Source organism: Fundulus heteroclitus, chromosome 1 (genome assembly GCF_011125445.2).
Source record: "Fundulus heteroclitus isolate FHET01 chromosome 1, MU-UCD_Fhet_4.1, whole genome shotgun sequence".
Lineage (NCBI taxonomy): Eukaryota > Metazoa > Chordata > Actinopteri > Cyprinodontiformes > Fundulidae > Fundulus > Fundulus heteroclitus.
This window is the reverse complement of record NC_046361.1, coordinates 32,662,467-32,681,333: the sequence shown is the minus strand read 5'-3', so window position 1 is coordinate 32,681,333 and position 18,867 is coordinate 32,662,467.

Below are 18,867 nucleotides of genomic sequence, written 5' to 3'. Positions count from 1 at the left end.
GGTTTATTGTTGGGGGGAACCAGCGAGGAATGTGCAGGGAGGGGGGGGGGAGAAAAAAAGAAAAGAGCATGACTCAAAATTCCTAACACAACCACTTTCTTTCAGCTCCTGCGGGGGCAAATGCCGATTCCTCTTGTTCCACGCTCCCCGTATTCCCAGTTGTCCAGGAGCTTGCTGCTTCTCTGGATGCGTGCATGCATGCGTGTTTGTTGGGTGGTGGTGGTGGTGGGGGGGGTTTAGCAGGGAGTCTTTTCATTCCCTTGCTCCCAGCTGACCCGCGGGGTCACGCCAGTCGCTCTGTGCCTCGGCTCCGCAGCGCTGATCCCTTTTGTCCTCGGCCGCTCATTCACAGATGCACCGGCGGATGACGACGATGGTGAGCGATGGTATGCGGCCATGTGTTAGAGGCCGAGCCGGCGAAGGAGGGGGTCGCGGCGGTCGGACACCGATATAAAAGGAGTGTTTGTGCGTGCTCGCTGGGGCCTGAAACATTAGCTCAGAGCGAACGGGCTTGAGTGCGTAACGAGGGGTTAATTAGCGGAGATGACGGCGCGGCCAAAAACAACGTGCTTAGAGACGGAGGGACCAAACGAGGACGTGCTGCTGATGTTAAACCGTTAGCACAGCAGGAGATCAGCAGGGCCGTGTGGTTACTGTGGCGAACACTTGGCTGCTAAAACTGCTCAGCTGATTCTCAAGCAGGTTATTTAAGGGCGTGCATGAGGCTCTTAGCAGAGACTGGTTGACTGTTTGATGTGTTTAAAAGACATCGCTCTGCTGTCAGTGTGCAAAAGGACCAAAAGGTTTTACACCTTCCGTTATATTTTGTGTGTGTGTGTGTGTGTAAGCAGCATTAGAGGCAGGTTTTAGCGTGAATGGAGATGAATCTTTTGGACATTAGGGGAAAAATGTAAAGAGAATTTCTTCAGCATCAAACACGATTAATCAAGAACATTTTGTTTTTGCCACAAATGTAAGCTAGCAGCTGTTCTTAATAAACAGACCAGATACATTTTTTAAATGTACGATAAAAACATTACAAGTTATTGTCCCAGTAAACACAAAACGCCGGTTCTGATGACCGCTGCAATCTCAAAAGGATTCCACCCGATTTGGACAAGCCTTACAGCCCCTGTTTACTCTTATGACCTGGTAAAAACACGTCTCTGTCAGTATTCCTGAGAAATCTTAGCGTACGTCTTGTGAACAGAGGCCTCCAGTAATATTGTCGACTGTATCTGCTACAACCAGCATTCTTAAATCCCACCCACAGATTTTAAATAGAGCACAGGTCACATGACTACGAGGGCATTTCATCATGGCGTCTTCTAAAACTGGATGTTAGTGGACTTTGAGATATGTTGTGCTAATTGTCCTGTTTTAAGCTTCAATAAAGCCCATGCTTTAGCATCCTCACAGAAAAAAATAAATGGAAACCTTTCTATCTACATTTAAAATGTTTCCAGTCTCAGAGGAAGCAAAACAGCCCCCGAGCATCATTGAGCCTCTGCCGTGCTTCTCTAGGCAGGTTGTTCGTTGCTTCATTGGCTCCAATTTTTCACCTCCAGACCTGCAGCATAGTGGAAATGTTCCAATTTTAATTAATCGCTCCACAGAACATCATTCAAAAAAGCTTTTAACGATTGCTAAAAATACTTATTTTATGGCCACGGTTCCACAAATGTTTTGTTCTTACATCAAAACATAACTTTATTGAGATATTGACAATGTAGTTTGCTGTTTTCTTTGTTAAATGTTGAAAGAAAAACAGAACATGTAAGATGTGGAGGTTTTTAAAGGCTATGAAGACGACACGGCGAGAAAGTGGAAGAAAGTTTTCTGGTCAAATGAGACTAAAATGTAACTTGCGTATGAAAGAAAACAAACATCGTGCATCACACTGAACACATTGTCCCCATCATGAAACATGGTATTGGCGTCATCATGCTGTGGAGATGCTTTTTCACAACAGGCACAGGGAAGCTGGTCAGAGCTGATGAGGAGATGAGACACATGCAGCTAAATAGAGGAATATCCTGGAAGAAAACATGTTGGAGACTTCCTTGGGCAGCAGGAATACAACCTGCAGCTACAATGGAGAAGTTTAGACCAAAGCAATTCTATGTGTAACAATGGCCCAGTCAAAGTACAGACCTGAATCCATTTGAGAATCTATGGCAAGACTTGAACATTGTTCCTACTATATATATATATATATATATATATATATATATATATATATATATATATATATATATAAAAATTAGTGTTGCGCCGATGCCATTTTCTGGCCCCGACACCTGGCTGTGCAGTATTGGCCGATACCGATACCATCTGGTTCAAATTGATGTGTGTGTGTGTGTATGAAGAACTGCATACTACTTAGGGTAGTAGAACTTTAATAAACTTTTGGCTCTCAAAGGCTAAAATAGTGCAACATTCGTGAAATTATAACATGTATAATACTAGTCGGGAGAGAGAAGGCTGCGTTCAAGTGACATACAAACATCAAAATGGTATCGGTGCCCTATTTGTTGGTACTCGCCGATACCGATACTGATACCACCATTTTAGTGCTGGATCAGGGCCCCGTGCGATACTGGTATCGGTGCAACACTAATATTGTTTATATATATATATATATATATATATATATATATATATATATATAATTGGGGACTGCATCTTTGCTTGGGTTGTATTAGCACTCTTAGGAATACTGCGCAACGGAGAAGACCTTTGGACAATTCATGTGCGTCACTGCAAAAATCTGTCAAGACACAAACTTTCACCCTCGGTTGAGAAGATATTGGTTCTGATGGTCAGGACAAGGTACCAGTAAGCTGGCTCGAAGATGTCACCGGAACTGGTACAAGCAAAGAAAACAACAACCTGTTCAAAAACGTAATATTTCAAACTTGTAAAAAGTTTTATTTACTATATTTGAGACTCATACAGCTCCTTAAGATTGCCGATACATTGACAAAACTAAAAGACTTTGCACACAACAGCAAACAGGCTTAAGAAAATGGAGGCAACAGGACTTTTTGACACCGATCCAGGAGTCTTTGTCAGACACACTTGTATGTTGGCAAGTGAAGCAGGTTAGAATAAATGGGTCCTATAAATAGCCAGTTTCGTTGTTTGAATGAAATAAATTTAAACCTAGATCTACCAGGGGTTTGCACAGTGACGCGGTTGGTAGCAGTGTTGCCTTGCAACAAAAAGGTCCTGGGTTCAAATCCAGCATGTCTTTTTGCATATTGTCCCTGTGCACGAGTGGGTTCTCTCAAGGTACTCCAGAATCCCCACTCAAGGCCAACTGATCATTGCAATGCTAAAGATAAAAGCCTTGCAACGTTGTTTCTGCCCATTTTCTGAATGTCGATCAAGTGGCAAATCTTGACACTTATCGGCAGGAACAAAAGTGAAAACACTGTGATCGGTAGCTTTCTGCTTGTGCACATCAGGTTACGCACATGGAGAGCAGATCCCTGGATAGGAAGTTCCAAACTCAGCCCGAGGTTTCTGTTTTGCTCACTTTCCCAGCTTTACGTCTGCAGGACGCGGCATCTGTGGACTGATCTTTGATTGCCAGGCCACAGAGAGCAGGGCCTGGAAAGATGACGAGACTCGAGCTGCAAAAGTTAATCTATTCCAATCACACGGAGGAGGAGAATTTCTTTTGCTCTGCAGCTACGGCTTCAGATCAACAGAGAAAGCCTCCTCCAGCTGATACCTGCTAAACCTTAGTTCGCTGATAAACCCGTGCATCTGTAACTTCCTTGGTATTGTGGTGTGTCTGCTTGCATGCAAGCTCATACTAATTCTAGACTTTTTGTTCCTCAATGAGTGGGCTGATGTAACAGAAACAGATCAGGGAACAAGATTGACTATTTTTTTTTATTTTGCTCCCAGCATATCAGCTACTCTGCAAGCCGCTCTTCCACAGAGCTTCTTCTCTTGCAAGGGAGAGTCAGCAAATGTTAAATAAAGCGTCCAGAGTTCGGGTCGCTGAAGGCACAGTTAGAAACCGAGATATGCGTACTGACAAAGTCCTATTATTGGCTCTCAGTGATGAGAAATGAGCTTTAAGAAGAAGAGGAAGCAAGTCGGCCCATCGGGCAGAATTGAGACTGTGTGGTGTAACAGCTTAAACCAGATCGCTCTTTCTCAAGCACTCTGTGCGTCAGAGTCGCCGCCGGCCCGTTTGTGCCTCTGGTTCAATTCATAGTTAGGTTTGTTTCTGCAGCTTTAAAATAAGGAAGCACTGCGGCGCTTAGTTCAACGTTTTCACAGCTACATGCGTGCGATTCACAGACACACAGACAACACCAGAAATAAGCAAAAAAATTATAATAAATCAGCCCGTCTGAAGCACAAAACGTCACCAAAGAAAAGATGGCGGCATCACGAAGCGTGGGTGGGCGGAGTGGAGCGCTGCCGTCTCTCATGCACGGATCAGAGTTTGTGGGGGCTGCCGAGGCCCAGGATGTGGTTGAGAAATGTGCAGGAAATCCACCATAAAGATAGAACGATCCTAAAAAAAGAAGACGGCCGTAAAGGTTCTCATGAAGTTGTGGCTAAATGTTTACACACGTTCGCAATGGGTGTGGAATTCATGCTGTTTTTCCTACAGTGGATCAAACATGTAACAAACCACAATTAATATACTATAATATAATCCACCAGGGTCAGAATTATACATTACAGGCTCAAATATAAGTGTTGACCTCCATTCTTATAGTCGGTTAAAGCAACTAATGTAAAAAAGTTACCTCAGCAATATATCTTAGCCATCAGCATCCTTCTGACATAATTCTGGGTAAATATTTGACTTCTTTTCTGGACAGAATAGTCAGATCTTTAGCAGAGATTATGTTTTTGGAAGGTTTCTCCTGAAACATAGTGTTCAGCCTATTTTATCCTTTTCAAAATCAGATTTAATTCTGGCATCCGTCGTAGGTGTTGTTTTGAAATTAAGAGGAAAACTCTCCTAACGCAAATACATAGACTGGGAGTTTTTTCAGTCCCTTTGTATTTGTTGTGGGGTTTATGTTCCACATAGCATTTATATTTGTTAATGAATTTGGCCCCCAGCTTTTCATTTATTCAGCTGTTCCCCATTTTGTTAACTAGACTCACCTGTTCCTCGCTGGAACAATCAACCCTTTGCTGTTAAGCTCCCAGTGTTCAGCCACTACTGCCCACATTTCCTGGTTCCCTGGTCTGGTAACTAGTGTTGCGCCGATGCTATTTTTTGGCCCCGATACCGATACCCGATACCTGGCTGTGCAGTATTGGCCGATACCGATACCATCTGTTTGAAATTGATGTGTGTGTGTATATATGAAGAACTGCATACTACTTAGGGTAGTATAACTTTTTATTGCCTACCTGGAATGAATGACAATAGTTGAATAAACTTTTGGCTCTCAAAGGCCAAAATAGTGCAACATTCGTGAAATTATAACATGTATAATAGTAGGGCAACAGTAAGACAGTAAAATTACATTAATAATTGAATAATCTCTTTTAAACCCTGAGTTTTGGCTCTCAAATGCCAAAATAGTGCAACTTTCATGAACTTATATAACATGTATAATAGTAGTCGGGAGAGAGAAGGCTGCGTTCAAGTGACATACAAACATCAAAATGGTATCGGTGCCCTATTTGTTGGTACTCGCTGATACCGATACCATCATTTTAGTGCTGGATCGGGGCCCCGGCCGATACTGTTATCAGTATCGGTACAGCACTACTGATAACTGACCTTTAAACTCACACATAATGACGGGTAGCCCACCACCTTCATCATGGCATCCATTTTGTGCCGGTACCACTGGTTTTGAGTTGGTACAGTGTTTAAAAACCTCACCTTGACTCTACAAGACATCCTTCCTATTGCAGCCAAATCGCTTTGTCTAGATCTCACCTAACCTGATTTTGACAGATGCTGCATAAAAACACACAGAACCTTTTTTTTTCTGTCTTACCTTTAAATCAGACAAAATATTATTTTTTTTAGGTCAGTTAGAAAGAGGAAAAGTTGTAAGAGAATTATTTTTTTTACTTTTTCCAAATTCACAAGTTTACATACTGTTTGGTAGAATAGCTTTTTTGCTCACGCACAACTTTTCAGCTCTGCTGCAAACTTTCCATATAAACGAGAAGTATTGTGATGGCACACTCCGAAGCATTGACTTTATTCAACTAAGCCAACTTTGTAACTAATTTGGCCGTATTATCAGGGCCACAGTTCATTTGGACCAGTTTGTGCCCAAACTTTAATTTCTTTGCCGATAAACTCCTTCGATATTTTCACATAATGTTCTTTCCTAATGATGCCACTGATTTTGTAAAACGCAGCAGTCCTTCCTGCAACAAAGACGCCCCATTTGAAAACTAATCAGGCTTTGTTTGTTGCTTTTGGTTTGATGCCTTTCAGCCCACGCGTGTAGGTTCAACCAGCAACTTCGCTTCTCTGTGGTTGATCTGCACAGTTTGCACCAAAACACACAGAACCCATCTCCTTCATGAGCAGTATGATGGTTCAGACTCGTGTGTAAAAGTTTGAGGGATGAGCGCACCATCTTTAGGAATCTGGGAATTGTGGAGGTCCATGGTTTCTATTCCTAAAGTATCTTCGCTGCTTTTGTTGGATTTTCCCATGTCACACAAGGAACAAGATCAGGCACAATTACCAGCTCAAAAAATGTTGCTTTTCCAGCAGCAGCAGAGACACCTGAGGGCTTATTTTGTCTCTTTGTTGTAAGCTGAAGCTCATAATGTCCAACACAGATCCTGTTCATGATCTGGACAAATTTAATTAACAAAAGCTTATGAACAGTTTAACAAATGGTTTCCTGATGCGTGGATCAATCAAATCCATCAACTCCCATTTCAACGCGCAGCAAAATGTTCCTGGTGATAAACTGTACGCTTAGAAACAAACTCCAACTTTCTTGAATATTTTCCTGTAAGCCTTTGTCAATAAGTTTATCTATATAGACACTTCTGTGCAGAAATACTCTCAACCATTTACTTTTTTTTCCCACATTTGCAAAACTGAAATTATTTTTTTTGAAGCACTTCTTTCCGTTCAGTGATAAATGTTAAAGTGACACGTAAAATAACGTCTGATGGCAGTTGGGGAGATGTTTGCTCACATAGCCAGCAGCTGTCAGTGAAATCTGATCAAACACACACACACCCACGCAGTCCTGATGAAGCAGATTAGCTCGGTTTAAACGTGACCTCAATTGCAAACAAGAGCCAGTTCAGGGGTGTTATGTGATCTATTTTATTGGTTGAAATGTTATCTCCCCCGCCCCCAGAAAGATCTGAAGAATTCTCGAATAAAATATGCACAACGAAACATTTCTGAAGGCGGAATCTGACTTAAATCATCGAATTTCTCCAATATGAGACTTAATTTGTTGATTTCTTCAGTGCAATCCAAACTACGTCCAATCGAGATTACAAATGACCAAATGTGGATCAGGCCCTACATTCCTTTTCTGCTTGAGATCTGTTTGCGTCTTTGAGCCATGGCCTTCAGCTGGAACTGATGCAGTCGAAAGAGAAGAGGATGACGGCTGGTTTCTCTAAATCTGAGACTGTGGCTGGGAACAAAGAAAGCTGGACTGTTCACGCAGAAATGGAGGTGACTCCCTGCCTCAAGCAGTCCAGAGAAGGACCTTTGGGTCTTTTTCAAGAGGGGTGGCAATATCAGAGTCTGAATCAGCTTTATTGGCCAAGTTTGTTCACATATAGCTGGAATTTTGACTTTAGCTGTCTGTCTGTCTGTCTTTCTACACACATTCGTTTGCCAGAGTTGGCTGTTCATGTGCATATTATCGTTCCCCGGTAGAGTTTCTGTGTGCTCTGACTGTTGGGCGTTCATCAAAGTGACAGCCTGGGTGCAAACACTATCTCTGTGCTGGCTGTTTTTTTTTGTTTGTTTTTTTGCAAACAGCGCTCTGTAACTCCAGCCTGAAGGTAAAGGTTTGTACAGATCGTGTCCAGGATGTGTGGCGTCTGCAGAGAGGTCCTGATGCAGGACCACCATCAATAATCCGGCTGCAGTAGTTATGCCAAACTCATTTGCTTTTATCAAGGGAAGCTTTATATAAATCCTCCCTTGATGCTCGCACCCTTGGTTATTTTATCGCTTTTAAGGCATTATATACAAAACTGATGCCAAACATGACAGAGGGAGCTGGGAAGAGGGATAACAGGGGATACCGGTGTTGTCTGCAAATTAAAGACACTTAACGGATGAGCAAGATGCAGTTATTAAGGGAGAAGAGCTGTGGGCCGGGAACACACCCCTGGTGCATTCCCATGCTAATGAGCCTTGGTGTGGAGCAGGAGATGTATGGGCTGATGGGGACTAAGAACTGAGTTTAAAAAAATAACTATTTCTTGATTTATAGGTCCAGCTACACTTCTGCACTCTCTTAGGGTCATGAGATTAGGTCAATGCCAGAACCAAATTCTAGATACAAGCAGCTGAGATTCTTTTATTGGCTGCTTCGGCTTCTTCTAAGAAACATCGTGAGAAGCTCTGAGGGGAATCCAGAACCGAGCCTCTAAATAAATGGGTTTGGAAATATATTTAAATTTTTACAACCCCAAACTTTTATATATTTTATAAAGATTGTATGTAAACGGCACAAAGTAGTGTATTGTTGTGAAGTGGAAGGAAAACGATTTTTAAAGTTTCTGACACATGGAAATCTGAAAAGTGTGGAGTGGATATGTATTTGCCTTACATTTTACTCTGCAACCCTAAAATAAAATCCCCAAATATCTACATTCAGATGTCATCCAAATGTTCGATAGAAATTGCAAAACGTCCAGTATGAATCCAGCTGTTCAGGGAAGGCGTAAGAGGTTTGTTAGAGAACAATAGCGAACAAAAAAAACATCCCTAAGACCAAAGAACCCCAGACAGAGAAGCTCAGCAGAGTGTTTGTTGTGTCTCAGGAGAAAATTGAGTTCATGTTGTTCAAAGATTGTGTGAACCTGAGTTGTCGGGGGTCATTTACGCCTGTGACTGCCCACGTGGCATCTGCTCCCTCAAAACTCCTGCTTACAATAGGTCTGAATAATAACAAATGTTATTGGTTCCCGTTGCAGCACAATTCAGCCAATAAGTCCCTCTTTGCAGTGGTTTTGCTAGAATTTAAGTAACCTTGAGGTTTCTTTTGTCTGATCTGATTTGTTGCCAACCAGTTAGGGATTACGGCGTGTGAACACCACAACTTTTTAGGCGAATTCACAACTTTGTGGGTGAATCTTAAAATACAAAAAAAAAATTTTTTTGTTCAGTCATGATGAAGACTGAAAACTCACACAGAATGACCAGAAACCAACAGAAAGTCAGGGAGACACAGTCACACCAGCTATTTGGAGACATAACAGATCAGCCTGACACTAATCAGAGCTGCGATGGACGGAGCACGACTTGTACAATCAAGCCCAAAAGTCCTGAATGTCACGCAACTGTTTTGTATTTAACACGTTTCTTGATGGTATACTGATTAAATGTTTATCAGTCTCACAGTACTGACTCTATATATTTATACAGATTCAACATTTAGTGTCCACCCTGTTTTTATACCTTCTGTTTTTCTCTCTGTCTGACCTTTTCTTGTCCCAAACTTTAAGTTGATCACAGTTTGTTTCGGTTTATTAACCTGCTTTTTGAGAACGGACCAAAAGTTCTCAGTGGGCTTAACCCATTAACTCCAAATGTATTATTATTGACACAAATATTTCTGAGACCTCTACCTGTTCGACAAAGTCAGTATTTTCCTGAACATGCAATTTACAACATACTACTGAATATGTTTTATACACCCTATAAAACAAGACATTCACTGCCAGAATGTCTCTTCTCATCTCGTTTGACTGTACCAGTTCCTGTGTGCTCAGCCAGCTGGCCTCTTCTGTTCGCTTCACTGAAGAAAGTTGCCTGTGTCTGCAGTTCTGCCTGTTTCCCTGTGAGCTCCAGCTGCTCGCTCCAGCTGCTCGCTCTGCCCGTTCTGGTGGTTCTCCGGTCCACATCGCCTGTTCTGGTCTGTCCCTGCCTGCATCTTCTGGTCCCCTGCTCATCCCTGCCTGCCTGCACCATCAGCCATTAAATCGTCTGGTCAAGTCTGGTCCTGCTTGCTTGCCTCATCATCCACTACTCACTTCAATAAACTTTTTAAAAACGCAGATTATCAGGCTGAATATCAGGTTCACTAGCATTAATAGTTACAAAATACTAATAGTTCAGACAGCCTGATATCTTGCTCAGCTAGAAGTTAAAAATATGTAGTGTTGTTTTTTTTTTTTAAGAACGGGGCTTAAAATAACTCAAGGTGTTAGTAATCCTCACATGTTGCTGATACACAACCTTGTGTTGCTGTGTCATCACATGTCCGCAATCCACCATGACTCAGCGTGTCCGTAATAATACATTCCACTAGCTTGATGCTGAAAAAAATAGAAATAATTTCTTCCCCAAAACGGAGCTCAGCACTCAGCTATACACAATGAGGCTAAAGACCTTTTGCCTCAGAGGTAAGAAACATGAATCGCAGATTATTTCATCTCCGCCTTGTTGCGTTCCAGTTTCCCTCTCGTTGGACAGTAGGAAAAAATATGGATGCTTCCAATGTTGTTGAAACTATAACAATAACGTTGTTCTAGGTGGTATTTTGTGCAAATAAAGTTTTTTTTATTTAACCTTTATTTAATCAGGAAAAAAAATCCCAATGAGATAAAAAAATATATATTTTTCAAGGGAGTCCTGGCCAAGACGCAACAAATTTACACATCAAACAAAGATACATTAGATTAAATGACAGGTACATTAAAAAAACATATCAAGTAAAATAATTACAGATAACCAAGGCCATCTCAAATTCTTTCATTTTCAACTCAAATCATTTAGGGATAAAATGCATCGACTTGACTTGAGACTTGAGGAGCTGCTCCAGTTAAATTTTCCAACCCGAAGGATGAAAAGTCTGACTACCGAGGACGAATGGAATCAGACCTACATTTCAACTTCCACATAAAGTCTATTACTAAATTAGCTGACTAACATCCTAATAACGTTTTTCCTTTCAAAAATGTATACCAATTATTCTTTGTATGTTAGATATTTATGTGTACGTTAGATAGTAAAGGTGACTTTACTGGTCTTTTAACAAAAAAATCATCAGGCAGTTGCAGCTCTAAAACGCTACCGCTAATGTGATTCTTTTAAAGTATTTCATGTTTTCAATGTACTTGTCTTTTTCTCGGTTCCTTTTTTTACTGTGTAGTTCTTTTTATTACCCTTTGAAAAGGGGTAATGAAATAAAGCTGCCTTGCCTTACAAATTATGCCTTTCCCAAAGATACCAAAGCAAACAGATCGCCACAGCAATCAAGAACAGAGGTGGAAGTGTGTTGAAACAGAGCAGCGAGCAAACACTGTTGGTTTGGAGGTATAAAAAGATAAGAACAAATGACTAACGGGAAAATCATTTAGTAACGGCTTCATTTCGTGATTTGGTAAACCTCCAGCCGTCGGCACAGACGCTCACATTTTACTCCACAACTTTATTCCCTGTTCAAAGGAGTGACAGGTGTCAAACTCCACGTCTGTTAACGCACTATTCTGTCTCTCTGCGTCTTAAATATCAAACAGCCATGACCATTTAGCGTCAAAGCCAGCACAGGAAACAGCTGCACGTACATAATACCTCTGGAAATAGATCTTTGCATGGATGATTAGCTTTAAGTTTCACATGTGTTAGAAAAACGTGTGGAGCGTCATCATAGGTGTGGTCTCAGCAGAGTATATATATATATATATATATATATATATATATATATATATATATATATATATATATATATATATATATATATATATATATATATATATATATATATATATATATATATGTATAAACATATATATCAGTTAAAACACGTCGTCGAACTGGAACAAATTGATTCTTTGTTTTGCACATCTGACTCGGCGAAACGTCCACAGAGTAAAATCGATTTGTCCAGATGGTTCTGGAGGATCGAATGTTCAGCCGTTAAACTGGTTCCTCTTTTCCATGATGGTTTTAAAATGTTTGAGAACACAAAAGGCAGATAAGGAACCACCTGTTAATGTTTTATTACTTCCACCCACATGCGACGCACACAAAGACGGACATGGATTACTGGAAGGTCAGAAACAGCATTCATTCGCTGTGCTGTGAAGGAAGTAACTGTAATAAAGCTGCTGCGACCAGTGAGTTCCCTTAATGATGAATAATGCACAAAATGCATAATATCCTGAAATCAATAACTCCTGGTTTCTGAAGCTTAATTAAGTCTGTCGTTATACTAGTATTATACATACTAACACTGCAAAAACAGAACTAAAAGTAAGTAAAATTTTCTTGAAATGAGTGTATTTGTCCTTGATTTGAGCAGGTAAATAAGGTGATTTGCCAATGGAATAAGATTTTTCCACTTAAAATAGGAACAATTCATCTCCATCATCTTATTTCAAGTGCAGGATGTCTAATTATCTTATTTTAGGGGTAAAAATACTCATTCCATTAGCAGATAATCTTATTTATTGGCTCAAATCAAGGACAAATGGACTAGCTTTAAGAACATTTTACTTGTTTTTAGATCCGTTTTTGCTGTGAATGCAGTATTTGTAACATCCATCCATCGCTGCTTATCTGTGGGGGGATTGGCCATCTCTAGTGGCGTGGTACACCCTGGACAGGTGGTCAGTCCATCACAGGTATATGTAACAAAGTATTCAATTTAATTCAGTTGAGTTTATGTAAATAATCAACAATTCACATTAAATGTCACCACAAATTACTTTGCTATTCAGAGCAGCCCAAGGGTTTACGCAAGTAAAAGTAGCACTGCTATAACATATTTCTAAAAAAAGTAATCATCCAAACAAATACTCAAGTAAAAATAGCATTGGGTAAAATGACGACTCAAGTGCTGAGAATCCATTTGATCATAACATTTAATGTTAATTTGTAAAAAATAAATAAAAAAATGCAGTATCAATCTACTGTATGTGCAAATTCTGGTATTTTAAAGAGTAAAATAAGAAATGTATTGTAAAAAATAAGTATCAAAAGAAATGATCAAATTCAGGCATAGAAACACACACATACAAATCTGATTTTGTTCACAACATAAAGCTCTGAAACTGGAACAGTGCAAAATACTTACCAGTGACAATATGTACTTTCACTGTAACTTGACCTCTGAATGACACAGCAGGTTCAGCAGAGAGAAAATAACATTAAAACAACAAAGTCTCGCTTTAACACAAACTTTAGGTGTGTCTCTCTATCTGGTGCATTTGCGGTTAAAATGTGTTTGTTCTTCCTTCAGTGAAGTAACTAGAGGTCAGTAGAGTAAGAGCAGTATTACTTCAAGATATTCTTACTCAAATAAAAGTAAAAAATATCGTGCAGTTAAACTACTCCTAGAAGTACACATTTTTCAAAATGTGAAAGTAAATGTAACCAGGACCACCCGCCTCTGGATAATATTTATACTCAAACCAAACCAATCCAATCATAGAGTAAGTTTCACATTCAATTGGATTCGGTCCAATTTGATGCTGTCAGCAGTCCGACTGGCAGGGAACCTGATATTCAAGCCAGACACAGTGTTGTGTTTAAGAAGATTTATTTATATTGGGATCTGGAGCGATCAGGGATCCTCTGCGTGAGCGGGAAGGAGACCAGGCAGAGGCGAGAGCTGGATCCAGTCACTGTAGAGGAGACAGGCAGGATGGCCTTTGGCCTTGTGGTCATGATAATTCAGACAAGGTCATGGTCCAGAAAACAGAAGCACAAAAGTCTTAGCAAGGCAGAAATATCCAGAAAATGGGGCCAAAATGTGGAAAGCAGGTATGAAAAATCACAGGACATCTGCTAGCTGAAAGCTTTCAATAATCTGGCGCTGTGTCTGAGGAGAGATGAAGAGCAGCAAACAGGTGTGTGGAATATTCTGTCCAGGGGTAATACTGAAAAACTAGTCCATGTATTTGTTACTTCAAGGCTGGACTATTGTAGTTATGTACTAACATAAAATGCAGTTCAAAGCCTTCAGCTGATCCAAAATGCTGCAGCAAGAATTCTGATGAAAATCAACAAGAGGGATCATATTTCTCCAATTTTAGCTTCCCTTCATTGGCTTCCTGTTGAATCAAGAATAGAATTTAAAATTCTCCTTCTAACGTATAAAGCCCTTAATAATCAAGCTCCATCATATATCAGAGCTCTGATTACCCCGTATGTTCCTAACAGAGCACTTCGCTCTCAGACTGCAGGTCTGCTGCTGGTTCCTAGAGTCTCTAAAAGTAGAACGGGAGGCAGATCCTTTAGCTATCAGGCTCCTCTCCTGTGGAACCAACTCCCAGTTTTGGTCCGTGAGGCAGACACCCTGTCTACTTTTAAGACTAATCTTAAAACTTTCCTTTTTGACTAAGCTTATAGTTAGAGTGGCTCATGTTACCCTGAGCTACCTCTATAGTTATGCTGCTATAGGCTTAGACTGCTGGAGGACATCAGGGTCTATTTTTCTCACTCTACTGATTTCTACTGTTCTCCAGTTTTGCATTGCTTGTCGTCATTTCAGCTTTTAACTTTTTGTTCTCTCTCTTTTATCTTCATAGTAGGTACACCTGGTCTGGCGTTCTGTTAACTGTGACATCATCCAGGGAAGACAGATCACCGACTATTACCATCTAATGTAGAACAGATTACTAGATCAATGTGTGCTTCTGTGCTTTTTGTTTCTCTTGTTGTGTCTCTGTTCTGTCTTCTGTAACCCCAGTCGGTCGAGGCAGATGACCGTTCATACTGAGCCCGGTTCTGCCGGAGGTTTTCCTTCCCGTTAATGGAGGGTTTTTCTTTCCACTGTCGCTTCGTGCTTGCTCAGTATGAGGGATTGCTGTAAAGCCATGTACAATGCAGACGACTCTCCCTGTAGCTCTACGTTTCTCCAGGAGTGAATGCAGCTTGTCGGGACTTTGATGCAATCAACTGGGTTACTTTATATAGGAAATATTTTACCAATCTGTATAATCTGATTGAATTTGACTTTGGAAAGTGCCTTGAGATGACATGTTTCATGAATTGGCGCTATATAAATAAAATGTAATGTAATGTAATTGAATTGGAATGAACCTGATTGCAGAGCAGCTTGATCAACACGGCATGGGAGGAGTAGCAGGATGAAGACAGCAGGCAGGACACATCATAACAGATGTGGGTTATGATACAAGCCTTTGGAACCCAGGTGATTGGATAAAGCCTCGGAAATTGCAGCGATTCATCCTTCTGAGGGAGCATGTGGTGACAGTGGAGAGTTGATTCCATCGAGTTGTTACGTTTGCAGCAATCCCTCATACTGAGCATTCATTTGAGGACGCCTTTTAACAAGAAGAGATCTGCAGGATGACCTGGCTCAGTGTGAGAAGACTGAGCAGAGACGTAAAAAACGCATAAGTACTGGTTTAGGAGTACTTTCCATAAAAAAAGAAAAGAGTAATGGGCAGCTGTAGGTCCCTTTTTACTTGATACAGGGGAGGAAGACAATTAAAAAGATAATCCCTGAGCCAGCATTAAATTATATAAGATGGCAAACGAAGTATGTAATCCAGTCTGGGAGGCCTGGAGGCAGAAACCGCAGCTGTCATCGTTAAACTCGTTGGTAATCGATATTTCATAAAATGCACAAGCAGTTTCAGATACACTCAACATCTCTATGCCTCATGCACCTTTTCTTTAGTCTTCCTAACTATTTCACTGTTTTTTTTCTACTGTTAAATGTATCATACTGCACTTTTCATCACCCTATATATATATATATATATATATATATATATATATATATATATATATATATATATATATATATATATAGAAAACAGTTAAACAACACATCAATTGGTTTTTCCTTTTGTGTATTTTGTTTGGTTGTAGTTTGTGTTTGTTTTCTGGGCGAGTCTTTACCTGCAGTGGAGGAACCTCATCCTGGCGTGTCACTCTCAGGTGTGTAGAATACACAGTCCTCAGGGATTTTCACACAATTTATTGATTCTGGGGATGGCTCGAACTGAGGCGGATTAAAGAGGGGTGATACTGGTCAGAGAAGATTTTTCTGTTGATACAGGTCTTCAATTCAATTCAGTTCAATTCAATTTTATTTATATAGCGCCAATTCATGAAACATGTCATCTCAAGGCACTTTACAAAGTCAAATTCAATCATATTATTGGACTGTGTTTAAGATATTTTCAGTTTGTATTAGTTTGTAAATGTATTGTTTTGTTTGCACTTTGTCTGTAAATAGTGTATTTTTCCCATTTTCATTTGATGCAACCCTAATAATAGTTTTTCCCCAATTTAGGTTCATTTGCATTTAAGCTTTCATTTGTTGTTTGTTGTTGGGTGTTGCTGGTTTCGTTTGGTTACGCTGCTGACTGCAAAATAAAAAAAAAAACAAAAAAAAAACAAGCAGCTTCTACACATGTCACAATGCTTTGTTTGTTGACTGCCATTTGGTTCCCACTTTCATGGCCGCTCGACCAGTTTGACTAGTGACAGAGCCAAAGAGCCAGTTGTGGCTCTTTGGCTAAACATGAAAGAGCTTAATTGTTTTAATTATTGTTAGAGTAAAACTGTAAAGGTAAAAAATGCCATTGGTCCAAGTGACATATCACTTACAGTATCTTTGTCAGCATATATCATCGCAATAATTTTAATTAATATCACATCTTTAGTACAAGGGCCAAAGCAGGGTTATGTTGGTCCCCTTCTAGAACCACCCACTGATTGATAAGATATTAATGTAAGAAGTTATTTTACAAAGCAAAGTGAGAAATTCAATTTGAAAAATGAAAATAAATTATGCTCCTGGGAAAAATATTAACTTTTTCAAAATTCTGTCAGGTTACAAACTCAGACAATTACTTTCTTAAGATTTTATGTGACCGACCGAGAAGTGGAAGTTAGATGATTTTCAAAATTTCTTACATATAACAATCAAAAAAGTGTGTTGTGGAAATGAAAACATTCAGATGTCACCCAATAACTGTAGGTTTTGGTCATTTTCATATGCGTAATTTAATCTCAGTGTAAATCCAGCTGTTCTGTGGAGGCCCTCAGAGGTTTGTTAGAGAATGTTACAGAACAAAGCATCATAAAGACCAAGGAACACAGCACACAGGTCAGGGAGAAAGTTGTGGAGAATGTTTAAAGCAGAGTTAAGTTATTAAACAATTTCCCAAGCTTTGAACACAGAGAGCACTGTTTATTCCATCATCTGATAATGGAGTGAGTTTAGCACATCAAACCAAGACATGGCCAGCAACCTAAATTCATGAGCCAGTCACGGAGAGTCAGACAAGAGACCCCGGGTTACTCTGAAGGAGCTGCAGTGATCCACAGCTCAGGTGGGCGTATGTGTTGACCGGACAAAATTCAGGGCTGAACTCCACGAATTTGGCCTTTGTGGAAAACCAAAGTCAGTATTAAAAGATATGAACAAAAAGTCTTGTTTGATGTGTGCCACAAGCTTTGCAGCACATTCAGTAGACATGCATGAAGATAATGGTATGGTCAGATGAGTTCAAAATTAAACCACGCATCAGCACTGGCACACTTTCCCCTCACTGAAACACGGTGGTGGCAGCATGATGCTGTGGGATGTTTATCATCAGTGCAGTTGATGGGAAGGTGGATGGAGCTGAATACTTAATAATCCTGGAAGAAAAAAGCTAGTAGAGGTTGAAAAAGACTTCAGATCAAGACCGCGTCCCTAAACATACAGCCAGAGCCTCAATGGATGAAGCTAATTCACGCGTTAAAATGGCCTAGTCAAAGTCCAGACCTAAATCCAATGGAAAAATTGTAGACAAAGGTTTTAAAGCGGATGTTCGAAGATATTCTCGGTTCAGTCTAACCACTCTTGAGGGTTTTTGCAGCAAATAATAGGTTTAGATGTGCAAAGTTGTTAGAGACATACCACAAAACACTTACGGTTTTAAAAAGCATTGACTTGTGGGCTTAGAAACTAATGCACCACAGACTTTTCAGATGCTTTGATCTTTCCATCACATACAATTCTGACAAAATTAATTGAAGTTTGTTGTTGAAATGTGACAAAATGTACAAAAGTTCACGAAGTCTGAATACTTCTATGAGGCAACGTGGACAAAAATCCAAATGCTAATACTCTAAACGCTTCCAGTGTGTGTTATATAATACAAGCATGTGTGTGTGTGTGTGTGTGTGTGTGTGCTTGTGTGTGTGTGTGTGTGTGTTCTTTTTTGCACATTTTACAAGTAAAGTGAGGACTTTGATGTAAAATGTCACTTTTTTGTTGGACTAGAGATTAGGTTTAGGATCAAGGTATCAGTTAGGTTTAGGTTAGGGTAAGGCATGTACTGTTCATGGTAAAGTTTTGGGTTAGGGTCACAGTCAGGCCATAGAAAGGGTTGAAAATGAGAAAATGAATGGAAGTCAATAGAAGTCAAGGCACGATCTTGACTTGTGTGCTGTGTGTGTGTGTGTGTGTGTGTGTGTGTGTGTGTGTGTGTGTGTGTGTGTGTGTGTGTGTGAGAGAGAGCAAGGACAGAGAAATCCTGAAATACAATAGCAGGAAGTGTCATGGTGGTTTTATCTTTAAACACATGCAGGCCACAGTTTCAAACCTCTCACAAATGTAAATAAAATAAAAATGTTTCATGCAATTTGTTTTCCAAAGCTGTGTTCTGTTGCATCAAAATACCATTCATGCCTGTGGACTTCCATATTTTGATTCACGCACT